Source organism: Calidris pugnax, unplaced genomic scaffold, assembly GCF_001431845.1.
Source record: "Calidris pugnax isolate Ruff unplaced genomic scaffold, ASM143184v1 scaffold21, whole genome shotgun sequence".
In the NCBI taxonomy this organism is placed as follows: Eukaryota; Metazoa; Chordata; class Aves; order Charadriiformes; family Scolopacidae; genus Calidris; species Calidris pugnax.
This window is the reverse complement of record NW_015090770.1, coordinates 5,453,843-5,479,996: the sequence shown is the minus strand read 5'-3', so window position 1 is coordinate 5,479,996 and position 26,154 is coordinate 5,453,843. Positions and strand designations below refer to the sequence as shown.

At 38.6% G+C, this 26,154-nt stretch overlaps 1 protein-coding gene across 5 annotated transcripts in view; it reads left to right on the top strand.

The window, feature by feature from the left end:
• Positions 1 to 1,524: 1,524 nt before the first annotated feature.
• The window catches only part of PTPN4 (protein tyrosine phosphatase, non-receptor type 4 (megakaryocyte)), a 120,466-nt gene continuing 95,836 nt past the window's right edge, over positions 1,525 to 26,154 (top strand). Inside the window, exon 1 of one of the 5 annotated variants that reach the window (XR_001411683.1) lies at positions 1,525 to 1,581. The gene's annotated coding sequence lies outside the window, so the exon portion shown is untranslated. The remainder of the gene's footprint in view (positions 1,582 to 26,154) is intronic. The other 4 variants (XR_001411684.1, XM_014939629.1, XM_014939647.1 and 1 more) reach the window with 4 other exon arrangements.

Sequence of the window (26,154 nt, the reverse complement as noted above, 5' to 3'; positions counted from 1 at the left end):
CTCCCCCCTCCCCGCAACTCCGCGCACAGGTCGCCGCTGGCGGAGAGCGGCTCTGCCCAGAGCCCTTTTGGTGGAGGGGGGCCGTGTCTGTGGGTGTCGTGTGTGTGTGTGTGTGTGTGTCCCCCCGCCTTCTGCCCCCTCCTCCCAAAAGAGAGGAGAGCCGCCTGTGCTCTGGCCAAAGGGTTTTGGGGGGGTGGGGGGGTCCCCGGGCACAGGTCGCCGCTGGCGGAGAGCGGCTCTGCCCAGAGCCCTTTTGGTGGAGGGGGGCCGTGTCTGTGGGTGTCGTGTGTGTGTGTGTGTGTGTGTCCCCCCGCCTTCTGCCCCCTCCTCCCAAAAGAGAGGAGAGCCGCCTGTGCTCTGGCCAAAGGGTTTTGGGGGGGTGGGGGGGTCCCCGGCCCGCGGAGAGGGCTCGTAGGCAGCAGGTCGGGGGCTGTTTGGGGTCTGTAAAAATGTGGTAAACTCAGCTCAACGCCCCAAACGGATTTTTTTTTTTTTTTTTTTAATTTATTATTTTTTTTAGTATGTTAAATAATGAAAGTTTGCGTTCCTGTGCTTTCTAGGCACATGTGCTGGTTGCCCTGGTTATGGGCAGGGAAAATGGGTTTGAGTGCTGTCGTTGCATTCCGCTGGTACATTTTTAGTATCTCCCGCAAGCAGAAGGCTTGTATAATCGCATGTGTCTATATGCGACAGAGGCTTTGGGTGTACCTGGTGATGGGTTAACGCGTGTGTACTGTTGCAGCACCAGCTGGAAGAGGAATAACGTCTTTTCCCTTTGCAAAAATCTCCCAAGAGCTAGTTGGTAAAACTAGGTAGCTGCCAGTGTAGGTGAAACGTTCCCACCACTTGCCTATTCAAAGAATATAGGTCGTTCAGATGCAAAATATACGTGAATGAACTTTGTGCTGCTACTTATACCCTTCCAGGACTTCAGTGTGGCCAACCTGTTACAATTTTTTTTTTTTTAACTGTGAGATAGAAAATATTTATGTGATTTGTGTATTACAGAAGTGCTAATGGATCTCAGCTGAAGAATAATTGTTAGACTACAGTATGCACATGCATTTTCTCACCCACAGGGCATTTCTCTTGCCCTGAGCTAAACTCTCTGTGAATGGTAAGGGGGTTTTGTGAGTGCACATGTTTGCCTGCTTGTTGTTGGCAAATAACTGCCCTGTAATCTTGGGAGCCTCTGGTGTGTTCACACACATGCAGACATTTATGAGCTTGTCACGCTGTAAACATGTGTTGCAGGAATACAAGAATGAGTTAGACGAGAATTGGTAAAACTATTTTCTTATTAGATACGTATATTATAGAAAAGTTTTCCAGTTCATTGCCTAAACATAAAATATTCAGTATCGTAATCTTATGGATGCCATTTTCTTGACAATGGATTTCTTGCTTCACTGACCTAAAAAGTTGTTTTTGCATATTGGCATGACTCTGGCTTGCACCATGTTGATAAAATGTGATTCTGGGTGATAAGCTTACAAACACGTAAGCGTATGTCTGTATGTTTCCCGGGCGTGTTTATGTTTTATAAACTCAGAAATGTAACCAGTGGTCTGATTTTTTGAGGTAATTTTGTTGGCATTACAGTTTCTGGGTATTTGCAGATTGTGTTCATGTTTTTATTTGTAGGTTTTTTAAGTTAGATTGAACATTGAAATAGAAATGCATTTTCCTCAAAAGCAGAAATGTGTGAATATTTTACCTTTGGTACATTTTTCTTCTTTTTGCAGTTAAGTTTGTTTGGAATCAGGTTCGGCTGCTTAGGGTTTAGTTTGATGTTTATTTCTTGTTCAGTAAAAATTCCCCTGAAAAGTATTGTTTGTTGCCACGCTTTACAATTCTGTTGTCCTGCTAATGTCTAATTTGGGTTGTACATAGCAGTATTGATTGAACACCCTTGCTAAAAATACTTTCAGGGTTGGGTATACTTACAGTGTAGCAGCAGGAAAGCTAAACCTACACTGTTTTTCCGTGGCTAGAATCAATTTATTATTAGCTGCTACATTCGTAAAACATGAATAAAAGCAAAATCCTGTAATCTTCGAAGTAGTGCTAATTGCTCTATGGAGTGGACGAGCTCCATTGATGAACAGAGTTCGTGGAGTACTATTTACGTGTTATTGCCATTGGCATATTGGGGATTATCTGGTAAGTTAATACCCAGCATACATCATTTTGGCTCTGATCCTGCAGTGACCCCTGTTTGGGCAGAGGGATCCACCTACACAAAACTCTGCAGGAACTGGAGCTCAAACATTCCTTCTGTAGACACTGGGCCAATGTTTATCATGAGCATTTGCTGCCTGTGAATGTTTTGTACGTTTTGTTGTCGGCCTTTGTGTTTGTGTGGTGTGTCATATCGGCTGCGTGCGCAAAGAGCTGCAGGGTTCAGGCCAGAGTAACAGCCTAATAAAATGGTGTGTGACATGATTATTTTGTGAAAAAGAGGGGATTTCTTGAAATTGCTTTCATATTGTAACTTAGTGCTGCCGAAAGGTCCTGATAAGCATTTGTGGGGTTTTGTGTCAGTAGGATCTTGTTATCCCTGGTGGGTTGTTTTATGAATGGCTTGTTGAACGTACGTGGATGTTTTGTACATTGATTTATGCTCATATATAAAAAGTAGAGTGCATGCTCTACAAGCATATTCTGTAGAACTGGGTGGAAGTTACAAGTTTGAATGTGCTGGAGGGGAAGATACTCAGATGGTTCACTTAGTCCTGTAAGCTAACCTGTACACAGGGGAAGAGGGAATGGCTTCCTCATGGCGGTTTAGATCTTTGGACGAGGTAAATGGGTTGGGCTAAGTGTCTTCTGAAAATTATGGATTAAAAATTCTGAGCAAAACTTAATTAAAACATGTAGTAGGTACATGCATGCTTTTTTGTTGTTGAAGTCAATGTTAGATTATTTTTCTAAAATTGATAAATAGCATGTTTCTGTGGTCTGTCGTCTTAGGTTTTCATCCTACCATTAGTTAGACCCTCTGATAAATCATGATTCTGCCTTGTCCTGCCCTGCCCCCCCTCAGTTTGGGTTTAAATTGGGTACAAGATCACATGAATCCCATGCCTTCACATCCTGTTTTTGTGTCACCTCGCTTCCATTCTCACCAATTATAAAAATGGTCAAACAAGAGAATCTTTCAGCAGATGGTTGACTGTGCTTTTTTTTTTTTTTTAATACCACACTTTCACTCTTGTGCTGTCACTTTTTGTAAAATGGCCAGACAAAATTCTCATGGGTTTTATTGTGCTCCAGCCTAAACAACTGCAAAAATGGTTTGTGTGTGCATATAATATGGAATTGTTTGTAGTGGAAAGAGCGAACTGTGAAGGTGGAAGAAAAAGGGGAGGGGAGGATGGCCCGAGCAGGGGGAAAAACCGAAAGAGCTGAAGAGTGGCCTGGTAATACAACAGCAGGTCTTTGCCGTCTGGGCCAGCTGTTCATACATGCTTGTTTGGGAACAGAGGCTGTTTTTCCTTGAGGACTTATAACCCATTGAATTAGCACAAAAATAGTTTTATGTAGGCTTTTGAAAGCCTACACAGAATAACATATGTGCGGGTACATATTCAAAATCTCCATTCTTATTTTGGAGAATTTCAGAATTATTAGAAAACTATTGCTATTCGTCACGTACAAAATAAATTACTTCCAAGTTTGCAGTAGCTGATGTGTTCAGAGAAGCTTTATTGACGTGTCGACATACCAGAATTAGATGTCCAGATGTAGGTTACAAGAATATGGTCTTTTTATGGTCATCTGGGTTACAGCGTGCTGAAGTCTGTGCTGATTGTACACATGGTGTCCCAGTACACGCTACAGAACATTACAGCTGATATTCACATAGTTACTCCGGGAGATCAGATGGGCAAAAGTAGATGAATTTTTGTTTGAATTGCGAGAGTTGAACCAGCTTCTCCTTTCTCAGCTTCTGCACCTTCAAAAAAGACTTGGTAGGGTGATGCAATTAGACCTCTCTTGGCACACTTCGTTGTCTCACACTACAATTACTTTTTGGACAAGTTATAAGGCGACTGTTGGATGATAAATGCAATTCCATTTGTGTGGTTTATGAGATACTGCCATCTCTACAGTTACATGAGGAAGGGGGAAATGGCTAATATCCATTTAAAAATAAACAGTCGTTTAATTATGAGTACTTATGATCTGTAATGAAGAATGCTCTGGGAAATATTTTCACTGAGTGGGGAATGAAGTTGCCACTTAAGAGCTTTCAGGCCATCCATAAGATTTAAGAGGGGAAAAATTGATAATCCACTTCCTGTGGCATGTGTGTTCTTACGTTGCCTTTCTGGGTATTCCTTATCTTCTGCAGGGTAACTAGCTGAGAGAATAATGACTGAATTATTCTGCACGACCAAAAGCCCAAATCTTCAAATGAAAATCAAATGTAGTGCTGCTAAAGATTAACATTTTCATACTTGGACTTTTTTTTAATTAGAATGGTGTAGATCAGATTAAAGGAAGATGCATTCAGTTCTCTTATCAATTTGGGATTTATGTTTTAAACTGAAATTTGCTAAATATCTGGCATTAAAGGCTAAAAACCGTGTTCTAGCTGGCAGGTTTTTTGGGATGATGTTCCAGCCTGGACACCTTAGTTGCATATAATTTTGCTACTTTGATAATTTTTCACAAACTGATTAAAAAATTCATTTAAGTGTAAGCTCTTTTTTGGTATTTATTATGAGTAACAATGTAAATTGTTTTGGTTTTATGCCCATTAACTGTTTGGGTTAAACAAATGATCCTCACTTATTTTGATTCTGAAAGGATGTTAATTTTGAAGACAGTTGAGTGGGCTTTAGCTTTTCCTGAGTCCTTTGGCCAGTTTTTGCATTTGTGCCCTACAAAAAAAAAACAACACTCCACCAGCCAACCCCCCAAACAGTATTCTGTGTCTGTTGCAAAAGACAGAAATGAGAAACACATTATATCAGTACTGCACTGAAACTAAGTGTCTGTTGAGTGCAATCAAAGCTACATAAAAAATGTTTTCTCAGATGAGAAAATTATCTACGTCTTATAATTTTTTCAGTTTGTTATATTTTTTTTTCTTTTCTTAAATGGCATCAGGTTTAAAACCAGAAACCGAAGCTGTAGCTGCAGCAGAGAGCTCTCCATGTAAACCAAAGCAGCAGCTGGTAAAAGATAAGAGCCTGCTGTGGCTCCTTTGTCTCAGAGAGATGTGCTAACATACTTTGTCTTGGAAGAAGGTTAACAAGCAAGATTTCTGTGTTTTCTTTTCGAAGTGGAAGGTGGTATTTGTGAAAGAGTCAAGCAAGTGGTTTTGATACACTGAAAAGCTGTGTTTTTAAAAGAAGAGAATCAAGTGTAACATACCAGAGACTTGTGCTCCCTCTTGTCTGTGCCAATAGAGATACAATGCTGAACTAACTTCATAGTTTTCTCAACTTTGAATAGAAATATTGTTAATTTCTCTGTCCTTTAGGTAGAGGAATGAGCACCTTTTCAATAAGAGCACTTAGAAATATACCAGTCAGTGGAAGGACAGCTGTTGCTAATAATGCACTCTGAACTCCCAGGTTAGCACAGTTTTGCCTGGATGAACAGATAATTTCTTGATGATGCTTTGCCATGTATTTTACTGAGCCATGTCAAGTTGAGAAACGTGTTCTTTGTAACTTAAAGCTTGTATCTTAACTGATTTGAACAAAAAAAAAAAAAAATCCCGAACGGGGATGTATTTCACTCAGGACAGAAAAAGATGCTTCCTATGTCTTACAACTGTGATTCAATGCCTTTACTTAAAACCACCCCCTCCCCTCCACTCCCCCAAAAAACCACCTGAAAAACCAAACAACAAAAAACTCCAACAAACCCAAACAAAAAAAATGACAATTATTTTGGAGGAAAATCACATAGTAAAACTGGGTTTAGGGTTTTTTTACCACAAACCTTGTCAGCGAATTCAGAGAGTTGGAGAGAGTTAAAATTAGCACGTCACTTAGCATTTGTCTGTCTTGATACTTGCAACAAGCTTTTAGTGACATCTAAAAATGTAAGGAGACATATTTTTGTCTTCTGATGTGTGAATAGGGTTAAAGATGACCAGTGCTGATGACCAGTGTGCTGCACTGTAAGTTGTTTTATTTGCATGTGGATGGTGTATGTGCATTGTGTACGCCAGCTTCGTATTGTGTCTCTAAACTGCATATAGCCTCAGTACCAGTTCTTGAATGCTTTACATAGTGACCCTATTTAGAAAAAGTATACTTCAGGAGAAGGGATGTGTACCAAGTAGATTGACTTCTTAAAAATAAAATTTTATAGACCTTGGCATTTGAGTTTTAAATCACTGTGGCCTGTAACCTCCAAACTGTGAGCTGCTATTAAGGCTTTCCTTGGAAGAGGTTCTTGGCTTTTTTTGGGAGGCAGGCTGCTGTTACGATTGATGCCACAGTCTGTTTTTAGTACTTGAGTGCAAATGAGGCTATGAGTGAGTCTTGGGAACCCTAATCTGCAAGTAATTCCCCACTTACTATGTTTTAGGCCTGTGTGTTGACTCTGAGAAGATACTGCATCCTGTTAGCTCATCTGAATGCACCTGCTTTCTGTGGAGCCAATCTCTTGAAATCTAATGTTTGGAAGGACATTCCAGATGTAATGTCTATGAAAAAGGGGTTATTTGGAAGATTAAAATGTGGCTACCTCTTTAAAACTGAAGGGATGCGTCACCTTTGTCTGAGTCTGGGTGGAGAATAGGGGGAAGAAGAAATTGACAGCTGCCCTGTAGTGATTAGAGAACATATAAGGTTTTGAGAAACATAATTAAGAAGCAAAGGTGAATATGGTTTTTGGTCGTTGGTTTTTGTTTGGTTTTGCTTTTTTATTTTGTTGTTGTTCACTATCAGCATGGGAAGCTTCTGCTGAAATAACTGTGGTACTTCCAACCATAGGAGGGGGAAAGTAGAATACAGAAGTGGTATTACAATGGAACAAATAGATCAGTCTCTATATTATGGGCTTCTACCTACAAATTAATTGGATGGGTTTTGCCTCACTTGTTTTCTGTGAGCTTGAGTTAAACTACCGATTTAGATGTTTCAGTACAGAGCTAACAGTTGCTTCTAGTTGAGTATCTAGCATCTTTTTCTCAAGTTCACTATATGTGCAACTAGGTAAGGAGGGACAGAACATTAATTGTGGTAAGAGTTTTTTACTTTACTTTTTTAACCCTTCACCATAATATTTTGCTTCTACTTTAATTTTATCATGAATTAAAATATACCATAAAAGTCAAATTCATAAACTACTCAGTTTGGAAGTGGCTTGTTTTTAACCCATCAGATCTTCCTATTTGCGACTAAGGAAATAATTTCATTTTGGAGGTCTTTGTCAGGAAAACTTTGCTTTTCTGTGTGGTGTGATCTGCTTACAGTTTTTTTGGCATCTTCACTTAACTGATATGTTATTACTTTAGAGACTTAAGGCATTAGCGATATTGTCTTTTCCCTTAACTCCTGGTATAGATTTGAGTTCTTTGTTCTACAGCTCTTAGATCTGCTGGGGGAAGTGACTTGGTGTGAGTGTGTGTCTGGGGAGGGGCAGAATGCGGTGAATGCTCTCTGGGTTCTTTTTCTAAAGCCATTTTTGACTTTTCACGGTCCCTGTGCTTGCAGGAACAAGATTATTTTCGAATTTTGCAACAGTTAAGTAAATTTTATTTAATTGAATAATAGATGTAATAAATATCTTAATTAAAATATCTCTGCTTCCAAAAACATGCCGCTTAGAAGGCAGAGAGAGATAAAATAAGAAAATGTGGCATGGGTACCTACTAAGGATATATACAGTTAAACTTAGAACAGAATTCCTCTCCAGAAGCCTAGAAAGTAGACTGAAAATTATCAACTAACAAAAAGTCCTCTAAGAGGTAATTCCTACAGGAGAGCTTCATTCTTGAGATTAATTAAAGGAAAGATTAGAAATTCTCTAGATAGCTGTAAGCTATTTAATAAAACCGAAGTAAGCAATTAAAAGACTCAGTTGTAGTTACCAGCAGAAGCATTGCTTCCTTTTTATATGATCCTGGTCCTGCACGCCACCCCCACCCCCCATTACATATGTTCTCCCTCCTTTTACAGGAAAGCTGTATGTGCAGCTCATTAATGCTAGATGTTTTCTGCAGAAGGATTTTCATAAAAAGCATCCCTCTCTGAATAAGGGTGATGTAGATAATAATTTCTTTGGCATTGAAAACACATACGCAGTCCTGAGAAAACAGAAATAAAAGTGCTTTGTAGGAATTATACTAATGAAATGTATGTGAGAGAGTAGCTTGAAAGAAAAACCTGATTAACATCTGAAACTTCAGCTAACATTTAGCCACCTTTGAATAGAACTTAGTATTGCCAATAAAGCTACTTTGTCAAATCTCTCCTTTCTCTCTAAATTACACTGATGTAAGCATTTTTCAATCCACTGCTTTACAGTATGTTTTTTGCTGTATCTTCCAGACAAACAGATTAATCCTAACTGTTCTGGGAAATGATTGTAGTTACTCTGGTATCTTGCAAAAGGCATTTTAAATTGAAGTCTTTCATGTTCGTTCTGAATATATTTTGCATTCTGCTGCACCTGGTGTCCTGTGACAATTGTGTGTGCTCTAGCAGTTGTGTACAATACGCTGGGATGTGTTATATCACCAGAGATCCATCCCTCATCTGAGGGCAGTGTGTGATAGCAAATCATATCATCATATTATGGAGAAAAATCTGTAACTGCAAATGGGCACTGGATTCCCCCAAATTGAAGCAGTTACCATAGTACAGCAGAATTACTGTGCTATGAGTAAGTGGGGAAAAAAGAAAAAGTGAATCCTCATGTGTACCAAGTGGTGCTATTATAATACTTTTAAGTTGCTTCAAAATAAGTTACTGACTACTTAAGTTGTTAAAGAGAAGAGCACTTTGTAGTGTAGTTGGTTTTTTTTGGTTTTTTTTTTTTTGGAAGTGTTCATTACTTTCCACTCTAAGTTTATGAGAAAACATCTGTGATCTTCAGTGAAAATAAAGATAGACTGATACAGAAGTTCTGAAGCAAAACTTCTTAATGCTATTATTTTTCTGCTGTAAACAGAAAGCCACATTCTAAAAATCTGCTTTCTGGACTTATGTAACTATAATAAAAACCTTTTGGCAATGTGTAGATATCCTTATTCTAATAACTTTTAATGTTAAGACTTATTCCATTGACAGACTTTAATACATAACTCCAGAAAGGAAGAGATGCCTTTCCTAGTTGCTGTTTATATTTTGTCTAATTTAAAATTAAGAAAAAAAGTGGAATAATGATTACTAAAACAAATTAGTGTTATTTTTATTGTAGCTTCCTAAGTATGGGAACGGGCTTGAAGCCCACTTTGCTATGTACAATTAATAGAAAACAAATTGGGTTTTGAGGTTGGGGTAGGGTTCCTTGTCAGGTAACAGACTTGTCTCCTTCCAGTGTTGGTGGGATATCCAGTTGCCCTGCAAATGCTCTAAAGTGTATTAAGCATGGCATAAACATGAATGAATGCATATGAATGAGGGCATTAGTGACCCAGATCTCAAGACTTCAGTGCACTTCCAGCACTAGGAGAGAATGTTTTACAATATATGTATTTGTAATAACTATATTAACTAATGTGGCCTAAAATCGGTAGGGAATTACCTTTTCAGAAGCGTGTTTAGTGTCCATAATATAATTAACATATATTGTACACTTTAGATGTATGTGCACACATGCTAAATAAAATGCCTTCCTATTTGTGTGTAGGGGGCAAAAGGATGGAGTGATAACATTTTAAAATTCTGTAACAGTAAATCCCTGTTTTACTATAGAATGTATTTGAAGAGTATCCCAAGAGTTTTTTTAAATGACAGTTGAGAAGCAAACACCAATGTTCATGTTTCCCCTTCAGGAGGGATAGGGAAATGTATTTTGTATATTGTTTTTGTAATAGACAATAATTTCTGCCAAACAGTGCGGTACATGCTTGCACTTAAAAAAAAAAATGTTGAAATGTTCTGTTGACTTTTTAAACTTTTTTTGGCAACACTAGGCTTTCCATTTATTTTGTCCCTTGTTTAACAGTTTTTGTGTGTGTTTTCAAAAGCACTTCCATTCACCATTCAAGGAATTCAATAGAATTCTAATAGGAACTGCACATAAATAACTACAGAAATCAATGCTTCAATTCAGCCAAGAGTTTTTTGTGACTTCAAAAGCCACAAGAGCATTTATTATTAGAAACATACAATTGACTTTTCTTGTATTATCATTTTGCATAGTGATTTGGTTTTTACCACCACAACAAGATGTTTGACAGTTTCATTTGAAAATGATGTATTTACATTCAGCGTTCCGAAACAGTGTAATTTTTATCTTTTCTGTGAAGCTCTATTCATGTTAATTTGCATGTTCAGCTCTGTGCAAAGATTGTCAGTGAAATATTCCCTGGTGGATTTCTCCTCAAAGGTCAACCAAATGTTAAGGGCAGTCTCTTATTCCTGTATTGTAAAGAAAATATAAAAGAAATCTAAAGACTGGAGGAGTTGGGTTAATTTTTGTCCGTTCAACTCATACAATGTGGAGCATATCCTCTCCTCTGAAATTTCTCAATTTCCCAAGTATAATGACCATAGAAGTAACCAACCTGCAACAGCACAGCATCATCTTGGAAGTACTTCCAGCTTTTAGTATTCGCGTTACACCTCATGCTATGTTGGCTGTAACAGTCATTTTGATCCTGAAGTTTTTAGGTGAGTTATAGAAAGTGAGATGGTCTTGAAGGAGGTTGTTTCAGCACACTAGAAGCTTTAGAAAATCAGTGATGCTTTTCTGTTGAAACAGCCTGAAACTGATAACAAGATGTTGTGACATGAAATACAGCACTCTGTGTTCAGTAGTGCTTACTGCATTATAAATGGACCTCTTGAGCACTGTGGCTTTTGGGCAGCTCTTATGTGCAGTTTCTGTCAGGTAAATAGTATATTGTTATCACCTTGGGTGGAAAGTTCTGGTTCTCAGGAGGGTACTCACAGATTAATGTTTTTTTTTCTGCATTAATATTCTAGTTTTCACTGTTGCTGATAGTTTGAAAAACAAAGTCAAGTTACCAGCAGGGGCTTTTAGGTGGCAATAGCTTTCTGCCACCCTCCCAATCCCCTAATTCCTGTTTACCAGTCAGCTTGGTTCTGTGTGAGGAGGATGTGGTGGTGTTAGGAACTGCTTGTTGGAATTTCATCTTGTGAATTAGCTGGTGCTGAGACTTGTCACCCACCCCTCCGGTTACTGTGAGATGCAGACCAGTAGTCCCATCCTCATCTACCTTATTGCATGCATAGGTGCTGGTGGTGTGTGCCTGTTTTGGCACTTGAGAAACATTTCAGGTAGGTAGAGAGGCAGGGAATCACAGAATGCTATGGGACTGGAAGGGACCTCTGGAGATCATCTAGTCCAACCCCCCTGCCAGAGCAAGTCCACCCAGAGTAGGTTGCACAAGAACGTGTCCAGGCGGGTTGTGAATGTCTCCAAAGAAGGAGACTCCACCACCTCTCTGGGCAGCCTGTTCCAGGGCTCTGCCACCCTCAAAGTGAAGAAGTTCCTCCTCATGTTTAGATGGAACTTCTTATGGTCAAGTTTGTGCCCATTTCTTCTTGTCCTGTCACTGGGCACCACTGAAAAAAGGCTGGCCCCATCCTCTTGACACCCTCCCTTTAAGTATTTATAGGTGTTGATCTGATCCCCCCTCAGTCTTTGCTTTTCCAGACTAAAAAGACCCAAGTCCCTCAGCCTTCCCTCATAAGAGAGATGCTCCAGGCCCCATATCATCTTTGTAGTTCCTTTGTAGGGAAGCATGGTTTGTCTCTAGTCCTTCCGTCTCCTAACATAAGAAGTGGAAAGACTATGCAGGTGAAACTTACACTGCACCTTGAGAAAGATTTTAATGGTGTTGAGGGGGAAGTGAGTCCCCCATGCCTCCATGGTAGAGCATGGTGAGGAGCAAGACTAGTAGCACAGACAATGCCATAACTGCAGTTCCATTAGTGTTCGATGTTGTCACTTGCAATTATATGCGTTAAGGATAATTGTATTTGAGTGCTGTCATGGTATTATCTTTAAAACGATAAAGGAAGTGAAGTCAGACCTTCTGTTGGTTCCTCAAAGTTCTTCCCCATTTCCTTTTACCACTTCTGTCTAATTCAGATTGCATTTGAGTCAGCTGCTTTCATCTTGACACTTATGTCATTCAAGCATCCACAAAGTTAGTATGCTAATGTCTGCATTTCAACTGACTGATAGGTACACCAAAACCTATCTTATTTTTGTCACTGCAACATGAAGCTTCTTTTAATTTCCCTGGCTGTTCAGCATTTACAGAAACAAGATAATGGAACGTTGCTGGCATAATTTGTACGCCTAATGTCTGAAGCTTATTAAACATGGTTTTCTTCCTGAAACACACTTAGTCCCTTCCTGTGTTCTTGCAGATGCCTGGTATTTAACTGGTACGTAAGCTGGAGTGGAAAAAATAATAATGGGCATTTAAAAACCATGGTTTTGTAAGGGAAACTTGGTTCTGTAAAGGGGCAAAAAAAGGCTTTTCAGATTTGCCTGAAAGCAAGCATTCCTATGTATTTTTAGGTTTGTGGGTTTTCTGCTTCTTTATGAAACCCAGCTTATGACAGTAAGCAATACAAACCAGACACCTCATGTTTTTCTTGAAACCGTTGTGGGTAATATCCATCCCCCTTGCACTGCTGCTCTTAAGTAGTCAATCTCCAATGTACTGGTGGAAAGGAGAAAAACATCTGTTGTTTGTTTTGAATGCAGAAAGGAGAAACAGGAAAGAAACAGATAAGAGAATTGGGGAACGCTGGGAAAGAAACAGTCTTCCCAGCTCTTGCAAGTAGTTGCCAGAAACCCGAAGCATGGAGGTATTAAACTGCTCTATTGCTATGGAGCAACAAAGACTTTATTGCTTGATACAGTACACTGTGTTTCATAGCTCCACCCTATCATGTAATCCCTTTTATTGAACATTGTTTCAAACTGGTTGAGGTTTCTTATGCCCTGTTTGTAGATCAGGTGCATAATTTGTCCTAAATTTGGACAAAATTCTTCCCTGACCACTTAATTTACTGTATTTTGTACTCATCATTCCTTTTCCAGAAGTGCTTTCTTCTCCTGCCTGGGCAGTGTGTCTGTAAGAATGTTGCTGTTCCTCCATATAATTTAAAAAATGAATCTAGTATCTAATTTGTGTTACATTTTAAGCTTTTTAATAAATATTCCATTAGCTACATATGGAGAAAAAAATGTGTTTTAAAGTGTTTGCAAAAAACCCTGTATGTATTCAAAGTTTTCAGTCTTAGTTGAAGCAATCTGAATTCTTTCTGTTCTATCATTATGGTGCTTTTTCAGGCATTTCATTTTGGTAATGTTTGGTGCTGGAACAGTCTCTTGACTGCTCTTTATTGATCTATGTCTGTTTTTGGAAGCTTAAAAGTGAATCCATTTGGGGTTTTTGCAATACTGAGCAGCATGTGTGCCTGACTAAGCATCCTCATATGAGGAATTCCCTCTCTACAACAGCATGACATAGTTGATTTATGTTTGTATTGTATGACCTACTTAAAAATATTCTTTCCTTTCTACTTACCTTCTAAGATTCTCTCCTGCAGAATTGGTGTATTACCACTTTTAATGCAATTTGTGTGGTTTTGCAATGGATTATGTCTGCTTGATAGAGTATAGAAATTGCCCAAATCTGTAAAAAGAAATGTATGTTTTCATAAAATAGTTTTCTAACTAAATTTTTAGAGAATAAATGTTGTTCTTATGTTCTGAAGACACTAATTACATGTTAAGAATACTTCTTTTTCCCTAAATGTACACTTTTGTTATTGGGAACAAGGTAGATCTTATCTAAATTTCAGTAAATGACTGGATACGGTGTCCGTGAGGGGTTGTGAAAACTACTGGGATTAGCAGAGAAAGCATGAAGTGGATCCAAAGCTAACCAAAGAGAAGACTGCAAATAGCTGTGCTGTAAGAGCAACTAACAGGACGGAGAGAGAGAGATTATTAGTCATGCTCTTCAAAAATCAGTCTTGAAATTAATCCTGTCTCATTACATTCATTAATAACCTTGGTGCAAGAATTATGTCTCCTCTTATTAAAAGCTGTAGATAACATAGTTTAGAAATTTTTTTTGGTATTTCAGAGGACTGGATTATCCTGTAAGGAAAATAAGATAAACTCTTAGATTTGAGTACTAAGAGAATTGATACAACTTAATAATACAAAGTCAAGTATTTGAGGCATAAGGACACTTATTTGGTTTTAGGAATCATGAATTGGTAAGTAGGAGAGTAGTTTGGGGACGCTGCGAGTAAAGTAAGTAACAGCTCCCAATACGAAGCACGAGCAGGGCTAAGCCACCGAATGGTTATCAGTGGTCCTCGGTTAGAGCAGAACGGACCTAATATTTTCTGCACTCAATTCATCACTGTCTGTAGACCATAAGAGTGTGTTTTTAAAAATGTATTCAGAAAACTGTTTTCCAAGAAAAAGATCAGTCTTTTAAAAGTTTAGACAGTTTCTCTTGTGCAGTTGTTTTCCAAACTTTCTTTACTATGAGCGTACATCTGGAAACAGATAACATTCTTTAAGAGTTCTGGAATGCCTTAGTTTTTAAAAAAAATCAAGTTCCTATTATGTACTTTGGATTCCAATTCATAAGATTAGAATATTAAGATTATTTAGAATATAAGATTCCAAATATTAGTAACTTATTTTTTACAGTAATCTGTATTATAGGTTGGTATCCTGATTTACTGAGTTAATGGTGAGAAAGTGAAATAATGGACTCTTCCTTCAGATTTGTGCTGAAAGGAGCTGAGGTAGTAAGAGAAATTCTATTTTTGTCCCCATTTTTCTGAAAATGAACGCTGCTCCTCAGTGCCCTGTTAGGGCAGACAAAAGGCTGATCAACAGGAACATCTGGATCCAACTGTCCTAGTGTGGTAATACAACTAATTGCAGCTTGCTTTTAGCATTTGTGTCCTAGTTCAGATTTAAAACATTTGCAATAAGATTCTCTTCTAAAGGGAAATAAAGGCAGTCTTACTGTTGAATAAATGGGTGCTATTTTGGATTATGTAAGAGAATGAAAGAAGAAATGAGAGAGGAAGAAAAAGATGTGTTAGATTTTTTAGTCAACTGGATTGAAACCTGAACATCTGATTTGTCTTGCGTTTTTTGGAGAGGCATCTTTTATTTTTTTTCTTTCTTGAGGAAAAATATTTTGTGGAGTCTGTTATGCATCTTAAATGTCTAAACTATCAACATATATGGAAACAAAATATCAATGTGTATAGAACATAAAATTGGAACAGGAAAGAAGTGAATGTAGTTTATGGGATAGTTCAAAAAATTTTTATGACTTGGACCCATAAGCACTTAGAAAAGTTCTGAAAAGTAAATTTAAAGTATTACTTCAATGTCAATTGAAATATTTGTGTTTGTTTTAGAAGGAAAACGTAGGTTTCTAAAACAGTTAAATGTTTTTGAAAAGTTCATTTACCATTTGAAAGACATCTTAAAACTTGTAACCTAAAGCTCACAAAGCTGTCTAGTAGATAGATGCAGCTAAAAATATGTAGGGGATTTTAATAATTCTCTCCTTTCCCTATGCCCAATTAAACATTGGCTACCATGTCTAAATATTTCTCTTCAGTAGCAATTACTGTTCTAAGACGTACACCAATTCCTTGTGTAGTCATTTTCCAGAAGATGTTAACTCAGACGCATGTAGTTAAGCCTGTGTGTCCTTGAATCTTCTCACTGTGTGTAGCAGTAATACATCCCTTGAGCACCATAAACCCTCTGAAGCAAAGTTCTCTATGGCTATGCAGATTCCTAAGCGTATTTTTAAATGGAATTACTCTAAATGTTACTAATACCTTGTCTTTTCAGAGGAGTGTGTATGCTCACTGACATCTTAAGGGTTGTGTTCATCGTCGGAACCTTTCTGAACAGTAATATTAATGTGTTAAATCTTTCACTTGCAAAGATTTTGGCCTTTACCACTGAGAAACTTAAGAGCATGTGTATAGGTGATGTAGCTCCACAAACATGTAGGAATTCTGCAGCAGTTCCTAGAGGCAGATTGTTTTGTCCATTTTTAATTGCCTTTGCCCTTCTAATTCCAGTACCACCATCTCAGTAGTTCTCATGATCCCATGCTGTAGCCAGGGTGTGATAAAGGTTTGTGGCCAAAGTTTGGAAGGGAAGGAGTGGATCCTACTATATATCTTTGTTCTGCTGTTTCTTCTTTTCTGCTTTACCTGCACCCGGGTATTGGTGCAGGTCTTTGGAGTCTGCCCTTGTATAGCTACATGGTATTTTCAGGTAGGAGATATATCATCAAGCAGCTACATAATCAACTTGGCCTTGTTTACCCCACCCCCTGCTGAGTGTGCTGAAAGCTCTATACCAATTATAAAATTCTTTATAGTAGAACATGTTTAATCTCTCTTGTATTTTCATACATCAGAATATCATGCTTTGTCTTTTGTTGGCAAAAGTGGCAATGATTATTTTCAATATGCGTTTATCTAATTGCACTTGGACATCTGCGGAGTAAGAAAAAATTATTGTGAATTAAAAGTCTAGACTCCAGCAATATTCTGCCAAATAGCAAAACTGAACATGCAATAAGAAACTTAAGTGAAAGTTTCTGCTAGAGAGACTAATTGTACAATGGTGTATCGGCACCAATTACAACAGGAAAGTCTGTCGTTCTGGAAAGGTCTGCCAAAGTCATTGATGAAGATAAAATCCAGTCTTTCCTGAGCTGCTTTGTGTGATTGTGTGCCAAAGATGATATGCTAAAGGGATCATAGACTTTATGCCAAGTTCTGTGGGATTTAAAGATTGCTTGTTAACTAGAGGAATTTTTTTCTTTGAGTTGCATAAATTAACCTTTCTTGTAACAATTTATCTTTTGTTTATGTATTGCTGTTCCTTGTTCATTTGTACTGTCATCATCCTTCCCCCCCCTCTCCCCCCGCAGCACGCTAGTCACTTTTCATACCAGGGGCACAAGAATTGTGCATCAAAAGGACTGGCACAGCCCACGCTGCAGATAAGAACCTGAAGGCTGTAGTTGGATCAGATTAAAGATCCAGAATTTGGTAATCCTGACAGTGATGAATGACAGGGAGAAGTATAAGACACAAATAATGAACCTTCCTGGGTGAAGCCACGTATGAACTGGGTATAAATCAGTTTCCTGGTTTTGTTTGGTTTTAACGTGTAGGTACTGATGGCTGTAACTTTCATCCCGTAGAAGGTGTATACTGTCTTTATATGTTCATGGTAAACCCAAAAGCATTTCCAGTGTCTTTAAGGCAATGAAGTACTGGACTGAAAAAAGGAAGCTACTAGTGTGTTATCTTCTAAATGGAGTGCATTGTATAAGCTTTAGTGTTCATTTTCATAGCAAAAGAAAGAACAAGCATACATTTGAAATTGTGAGGATCATGTTGTTAATGCATATGGCATGTAACTATTATAAAAGGCCTTATTCTAATGCCAGTACCTGATAAGAACAGCGAGAGATGTATGACCAGTGTGGGCTGCTGCCACTGAGTCACTGTGTAATGACAGGCAAATTACTCAGTTTTCTGCATCTCCTTCTACTCCTTTATAAATGAGAAATATTGTTTCCCAGTAAAACTCTTTGAGATCTTTGGATAAAAGGAGATTATTATTTTTTTTTGGTACGCCTACTGAGTATATAAATTCAAAGTGAGAAAGTGCAGCAAATACCAGGTTCTGTGCAAGTCTTTCACCAGTACACAGTATGCATCTTGCTGCTCATTATGGATTGTATTGAAGCACCTTGTACTTCTGAAGACCTTTGTAAAGCACAAGCAAAAAGAGGTGTTTAGGCCAGACTTGGCACTTGAGTCTGTGTTCTGTTCAAGCCTTTTTATATTCAAGTACAGCTTCAATAAAACTTCCTGACTTGTGCATTGATAAACCACCATTCAGTTTTCTTTGATACGCCAGACACTGTACCACCTTCAGATGAAATAGTACAGGGAGCCTTTTACAGCAGTTTTCTGTCAGTCTCCATCACCTCTTTCACATTATGTCTTTGGCTGTGTTTTATCACTGAATTTTCATAATGTTTTGGCAAACTTGACCTTTTCAGAATCATCCGTGTTAACACTACAGTCTTAATCTTTCCCCTGGCACCTCCTGAAACAAAGTACAAATTAATGATTCAGACACCACAAAACAAATCACATGCCCCTTGTCTCTTCCCAACTATTCTTCATTGTCATTGTTTGCTGTATTGTATGCAAGTCCTTGTGTATTCTGTGCTGAAAGGGACCTAAATAATGTAGCAGATTTTAAAGGGGGTCAGTAGCAGATAAGTAGAGAAATGATGCAATAGTGTCAGGTATATACGGAAAACGATTTGGATAAATGTGAAAAGAATGCCATTATTTCAGCACTGACATGTGGAAGTTAACTTAGGTTTGATGTATAGTTTGGTTTTTAATAAATGCAGACTTATTTTGTGATAGTCCATAAATAGCTGTGGAAGTGATGGAGGGTACATGGAATTTCTGCTGTCTGGTATTTCAAGGTAGAATATGTTGTTGTCTCTTTTTGTAAATGATTGCCCCTCTGGTTTTGAATCTTTATCTCATTCCATTTATCATCATTCTTCATCCCTTTTTAATTTGCTGACTTCCTTAGACTTTTTCTTCACAAGAAGTTCCCAGTTTAGCTTAATCATTTAAAAAAATAAAAACATAGTTTCATCCTGTCAATTACTGTATCTATCACCCCATTTTATCCAGTCATGCTCTGCCTTAAATTCAGTAAATACACAATGTAAAACTTCAGTTTTGCATTTCTCTTTGTTTTCCCCCACCTTTTCACTGTTTTCCACTCTTTTATTCTTCTCTTGAAAGTGCTGTTACCAAAATGAATGATCTTCTCTTGGGTGGGTGCTAATATCTTTACTCCATTTTCCTTGCTTTGACCAGGAAAGAAGCAGCTTCCCACTGTCGTGGTTCAACCCCAGCCGGCAGCAAAGAACCACGTGGGGACTTGCTCACGGGAACGAGAGGAGAATCGGAAGAAAAAGGCAAAATTTGTGGGTTGAGATAAAGGCAGTTTAACAGAGCAGCAAAGGGAGGAGGAAACAGCAACAATAATGCTGATAGAGGAACATACAAAATGTTAATGTACCACCTCTCACTTACTGGAACCCGGAGCCCAGCCCACTCCCAAGCAGTGATTTCTGCCCCCTGCCCACCTTTATACTGGGCATATATGGAATACCTGTGTCCTTGTGAAAATTAACCATATCACTACCAGAACCAGGGCACCCTCTTCATGGCCACCCGCTGTCCTACTTGTGCTGCTGTAGTGCTTACACCACTGCAGAATGAACCACACTGGGGAATTGGTCTCACTGAAAATTAATTTTGCCAAAATTGTGTTCTTTCTTTATTCCCCACTCTGGTTTACCATATGGCTGTACAAATGGCTATGTCAGCAGTAGGGAGAGGATGATGCAAGGCTGGAAATAAGTGGCCAGACTCAGGAGTGGGTCAGGAATGCTGTGCTGCCAGGTTATGTCAAAATAAAGAGTTCATCAGAGTAAAGTCTAATTAAGGCTCTGACTTGATCCCATCCTACTTCTAGAAAATCTGATCTATGCTGCTTTTTTCCCTTAACCTCTCTCCTTCTCCCCCTTATTTTTTAACACATTTTGCAAAGCTTCTTGTTTGTCTCTTTCTTATAATGTGGTCAATAACATCAGTAGAAGCCTCCATCTCTCTATGTGTGCAGGAGGTGGAGCCTGACATACTCAGGACATGTTGAAAACTTCCTATTTAAATCATTTGGGTGGACATCATTAGTCAAACCTGTACCATCATTTGGAAATACCTATTAAATAATTACCATGAGGATTAGACTGATAAGCTCTTGGAGTTGGATACATATAAGTTTCAAATAATTATTTAAATCAGTAGTTGCCAAGGCAGCACAGTATGATATCTGTTTAGAGTGAAATTCTAAAGACTTAAGCCATTTTGGTAGAATCATTGGCAACAAAAAAGGTGTAATATAGCTGTATCTGCTTTCATAGTGTCTTTCCAGCAGGGACCGGATACCTTCACAACAAATAATTTTGTTTTCCATGTCCCTGAAATCACAAGGCGTTCTTTGTCTGTAAACAAATGCACTACATAATCCCACCCTTTTCCTTAGTCTACAGAGAAGCACTTTCATTAGTCTGCAATCAAGTTATTAATAGCAGCATAAAAGTGTTTGTGGTTTTGTTTGGTTTTTTTGTTTTGTTGTGTGGTGGTTTTTTGTTTGTTTGTTTGTTTGTTTTGGCAGGGAGGGTGGTTTGTTTTACTCTACAGATTTTAAACTGTATCTGAAATGATGAAATATACATCTGAATTTAAGTTACCTGGAAAGATGGGCGTTTTCAAATCTGAGCCTAGGTTAAGGCCCACAAAAAATATGAATTCGCATCTAAATCCAGTTTTGCATACTCCTATGGTGCTGAGTAAATAGACATTCTGGCTCAATTCAAACCTGTATGTAATGGTGCATCTGCATGCATTTAAATCTCACAATGTTTAAGCTAACCTAAGAATATCTCTTTTTGTTGTTGTTGTTAAAAAAAATTCATGTAAACTATGTTCACTTTATTTATTTGGGAGAAAGCTATTGAAAAAGTGACATTGTTTAGCGGTGCAATGAAGACCATTGAGATGATTTCTACAGTTTGGCTTGGATATTTAGCTGTGTACATCCTTTCAGAAAGGAATGATATTAATTACCCTCTGGTCAATCATATGAGCTGTAGTTCACTGTGTTGCCCTTGCCTTCTTTCTGGTCATCATAATCCTGGTTATTGACTTTCAAAATTTCCATTTGTTTCTAGGACAAAAGGATCAATCTTTGGTTCTTTCAAAGATGAAACCATGAAGTAAAACAAAAATCTGAACTTAATGCACCAAAACAAACATGACCTTGCTCAGACTACAAATGATCATTCATTATTTGGGTTTTTTTTCAGTAAATAGGTCATTTTCCAAACTTTTAATACCAGGATTTGATGCACTGCCCTGATGAAGGTGAACTGTTTTAATTCCAGTCTCTTGAATCCCAAATCAGAAATAGAAAACAGACTCTTCTATGGCACGTAAAATGTAAATAAATATGACTTTTTGTGGGGTTATGTTCCATGATCTCTACGCCTTCTCCCAAAATATCCTAAGACCTTATGATGCCCATGTCATAAGGTTGGCAACACTCCTCTGCCTGAGACCTCTTACTGTTGCCTTCCTCCTATTCTCAGTAGTCCTATAATGTCTTTTTAGCCAGTATCTGTTCTGTACTGCTGGTACCTGCTGGTAATATGGATCCTACCGCCCGTCCCTTTTCCATAAACCTTTGAATGCTGTTTTCTTTTTCCCTACTGAAAGGAAGGCATGCTCTTCATTCAGGAGTTGCTCTTGGATTCCTGAGGTAATATTTTTCTTGAATTGCTGCCAGTGGAGATGGCGGTTGTGTTCTCTTTACCTAAATGTTGCTGTCAGATAGTCAGTTTTCTATTTCTCCCTTGCTGCCTTGCCTAGATTTTACGTACTTTCCATAGATGTCACATTTTTATCTGTAAGTGTTCTGAAAACAAGCATTTCGGTTAGGCTCTCTGATCTCCCTTAACGCTGATCCAGTTATTCTGGAAAGCGATTTTTGTATTCTCTTAAATTCTCTATCAATCATATTCAGCAGAAAACTGAGTTTCTTAGTGAAGCCAACAAACCAGGAGAGCAAGCTAACTGCAAAACTGAATTTCAGATAAATATTCAAACAACTATAATTTTAAGACCTTTCAACGTCCTTCGTGGTTCAGACTGAAAATTCAACTGTCTGTGGAATTGCAAGATGAGATGTAAGAACCAGATTTGCAGTATTATTAAAACTTGCCATGTAATGGTTAGCATGGCTACTCCTCCTCCAGCTACCCATATCTTCCCGTATCATGTTTCAGAGCAGTATAACAGCAAGTTCACAAAATGGCTTAATAGAATATATAGTGGCAAAAATATTTGTGGTCAGTCATTGATGTAAGTTATTTTGCTGTAGTGACCATCATGTGCCAGAGAGATGTAGCGGAGCCTATGTATCTGTTAAAAAACAAAGCCTACTGCAAAGTATGCATAAGCTGTAGGTTTGGGTATCTGTGCTCTTCAGTTACTTATTTTGGATTTCTTGAGAGCTAGATGAGATTTTTCTGCACTTTCATGAGCTCTGTCAGCACTTGTTCAGTGTAGTTGGCACCTCTTCATTTCTCTCTGTTTTTTTCAGCAGATTTTCTTAGAGAAAGGCGGATGATCTAACACTGTGAAGAAATTCTAATTTGTGTTTCTCTTTATATACTTCTAGAGGACAGATGGACACGTCTGTTATTTAATAAAGCTCATGTTACATCCTTCGTAAAGATTCAGAATAGCTCCTAGCAGTCTGCCTGCCTGTCGGTAGCAGACATGAGCTTCGTGCTAGTTTTGTGTTAAAGAGCAGGGATTTCTGCTCCCTGGGCTCCAGCTTTCAGAGTCTGAGAACAGCACATTCTCGGATGGGCATTGTAGATTCCTTATACTCTTGGCTGCTGAGAAGTTCTCTTTCTTTGAGAGATTTTTTGGGTCACCTTCTGGTAAATAAACATGCTGTGCCAGTTCCTGGAGAGTGGGAGCTACTTTTCAAAAGGATGGTGGTAATAAGCTCTTTACCATCGCCCCGCTCTGATGCACATAACATCATGCTCCTCCTTAAGAAATTGCCAGAGCATCCTGACACCAGCTCCTGAAGCTGGAAAGGACAAGCTTTGTTTCATTTCTTTCCTTTGAATACTCAGAACTGAAGAACAGTCAGATATCCCTCAGCTTGCCTTCTGAGCCACCCCACCATTGACTAACACCGGAGGAGTGACATGGTGTACGGCACTGGCTACCCGCTGTTTCACGAGTGGTGGGTGATGTTCCCAGCAGCCTCAGCTCAGTAATCGAGTGATCCAGCTGGAGCCACATCTCTTGTTCTCTGGCTTCACAGTCTCCAGTTTTGGACCTGCTAGCACTGACTTCAGAGGAGAGGACATTTTCTAGGACCGGACAAAGCTGGGACTTTTCAAATGTTTCTTGGGTTGTAAAGGGACACATCAGTCTGTGTGTTTCTACTCTGCAGCTTCCTGGAGCCACAGAAATCTTTCCAGTCATGGGTCACTGGGGTTTCCTTGCTGTGATCTAGGGAATAAATTATATGCCACTGTTGCATTTTTCCACATAAGGTTTCAACAGTTTCACAGTAGGCCAGGATGTTGTTGGTGTTACTCGGTTTTCTGGCAGCTCTGAGCCTGCTGAACTCTGACATTGGCAGCCCGTTTCAACAACTGCATGGTTGCATCTTGATGACTGGTCAGGATTTGCCAATCCATAGCCACAGATTCTTGCTGAAGCATACTGGTTGGGAAGGTATTGGCAGCCCGTTTCAACAACTGCATGGTCACATCTTGGTGACTGGTCAGGATTTGCCACAGATTGTTGCTGAAGCGTACTGGTTGGGAAGTCAGTATTGCTAATGCCAGTATGGTGGCTGGAATTCAGAAGGGATAGTTTGGACTTTGTCAGCCTATAACCACAATGCAAATGTAATGTATTCAGACCAGTATGGTGGCTGGAATTCAGAAGGGATAATCTGGATTTTGTCAGCTAGAGTGCTCCCTATAACCATAGTGCAAATGTAATGTATTCAGGTCTCCTTTGTATGCTATTAAAGAATGCAGTTTCTATGTCTGCCCCCAGGTTTATTATTCTGTAATGGGAAAAGGAACCCTCTCCATTTCATAGGTTGAAGTTTTTTGCTTCTTCGTAATATGGGAAGCTTGTTCATCTTGTTATGGATCTACTAATTATATCAGGAAGGACTTAAGTGGCAAAACTGAACTAAGTGGCTAGTGGCTTGGTTTTGGCTTGGCACTCTGAATCTTCATAAGCCTTACTATTCTGGGTTGTTGCCTACACCTTTGATAAGATGAGGCTTATTGATAACTCAGTTTCCCATGGCATTTTCAGAAATACTGAGTTTCCTGAAGTCCTTATGTAAGTACTTATAGTGAAAGACTTGGTCCCCCAGAAGAACTGAATCTGATCTGCGATACTGGGGTGAGAACATGTTGCTATTCAGAAAGAAAGTAATCACATCCCGTCAGTGAATACGGCTGGTGCTTGTGTGATAGTAGTGTCTTCATTTTTTGGAAAATATCTCTTCTGAACATCAGTGGGAGCGCGAAGAAGAGCTTTGTGCCCTCAGCCGAGCGGTGGTACCACTGTGCAGAGAGACGCTGCTCTGCAGAACAACACTCCTGTTGCTTTCGCCTGTGGCTCCTGCAGCTGCTTCCAGGGGAACTGGGCTGAGCTGCAGAGCTGCTGGCAGGGGAAAGTGTGTGTAGACACTGGAAAATAGAAGAACCCAGTTTACTTGGTTTCTTCGTTAATGTGCACATTCCATACCCTGCCATATGTCCCTTTTCTTTAGCATTTTGATTCTGAGGTGTTATAGATGATGCCTTCAGAAGTGCTTCAGTAACGTTAGACTGCTTTCCTGTTTGTAAAACACCATTAGAACATATTAACAATTTTTTTCAATGTTAGGGTAATGCTAATGTTAATACAGCATGGAAAAAATGAACTAAAATCAACAACAACAAAAGACCATTTGCTTTTATGTTTTATGGTGGTATTAAATGAGACTCCTTAAATTTTCTTATCTAAACCCTGGGAACCTATCTTTACAGCAGTTGGGAGGAAAAATATTTTTCATAGGCAATATAAATAAACTGCACTTCTAAGATAATATAGTTTTGCTCTTAGCTAAATAGCTTTTTAGCTTAGTGTATTCTTTTTTTAAGGATATGAATTCTAGATAATAAAATAGTGTTCTAGACAGTGAAAAAGGAATAAACAGTCTAAGGCAGTATTACTGATGCTGCCTTATAATAAAAAAAGTCACATAATAGCATAATTTTTATGATATCATGTCTTTGCCTCCAGGGGAAAAAAAAAGTGATTCTCTATATGAGGTAGAAGTTTCACTTTCTGTCATGTAACGCAGAAGGTAGCAAATAGTTTGGGGAAGCCAAGTTTAATTATAAAAGGGTGCCTAAAGAAGAGGGTGTAAGAAAGCAAGAATGAATGAAAGAAATGTAAGAAAACATGAATGAAAAGAGTTTTTAAACATAATGCCCAAGAAGAGCAGTGCAGGTGTCCTGACCTGCAGAGCTCATCACCTTTTAATGCTGTTTTCATAGATTCATTTGTATGTTGTAAGACTGTTCCTTCTCAATGCACTTTGAGATGCATTGACATATTCCTTCCCAATGCACTAAATATTTTCACTGTAAAGAAAAAATGAATGTAATCTTTTATCTTCTGAGTGTCTCTCGTGCTTGATAGAAGCTGTAAGTTTTCTTCTCTTTTTATGTTATCAGAAAACTTAGCTACTGGAAAGCTGTATCATGTCACTGTCAACATGTTTGTGCTTGTTGAGAATAGACTTATACTTAAACAGTTTCCCTGCAGGGATTTCTCTCCTCCTGAAAGTCTTGTTTTGAAGGAGGTCGTTCCTAAGAATTACAGGCGTTGAATTAATTCTGTTGGTGAAGATGACAGAAAAATGAGGCAGGGCTAAGTTCTGAAACCCAGAATTAACTCATAATTTGTGCATCTGGGAGACTGTTAGGTGGAAGACACTTGACTATGCAGGTCCTTTACAGATTTTTCTGATGGTGTGGGAATCTTTCTGTACCTTATGTTAAAATCTGTGAAATTCAAAAGCCTATTAATGACTTTTGGTAATGCTGTGTAGGTGATGATGTTGCCATCCATCCCTTCCATTTATAACAATGTGGAAAGCATCTTAGCAGAGTGCATCAGGCACCTTATGCCTGTGGTGTTACTCTGACTACAGATATACCTGGCTTCTCTATTTTAA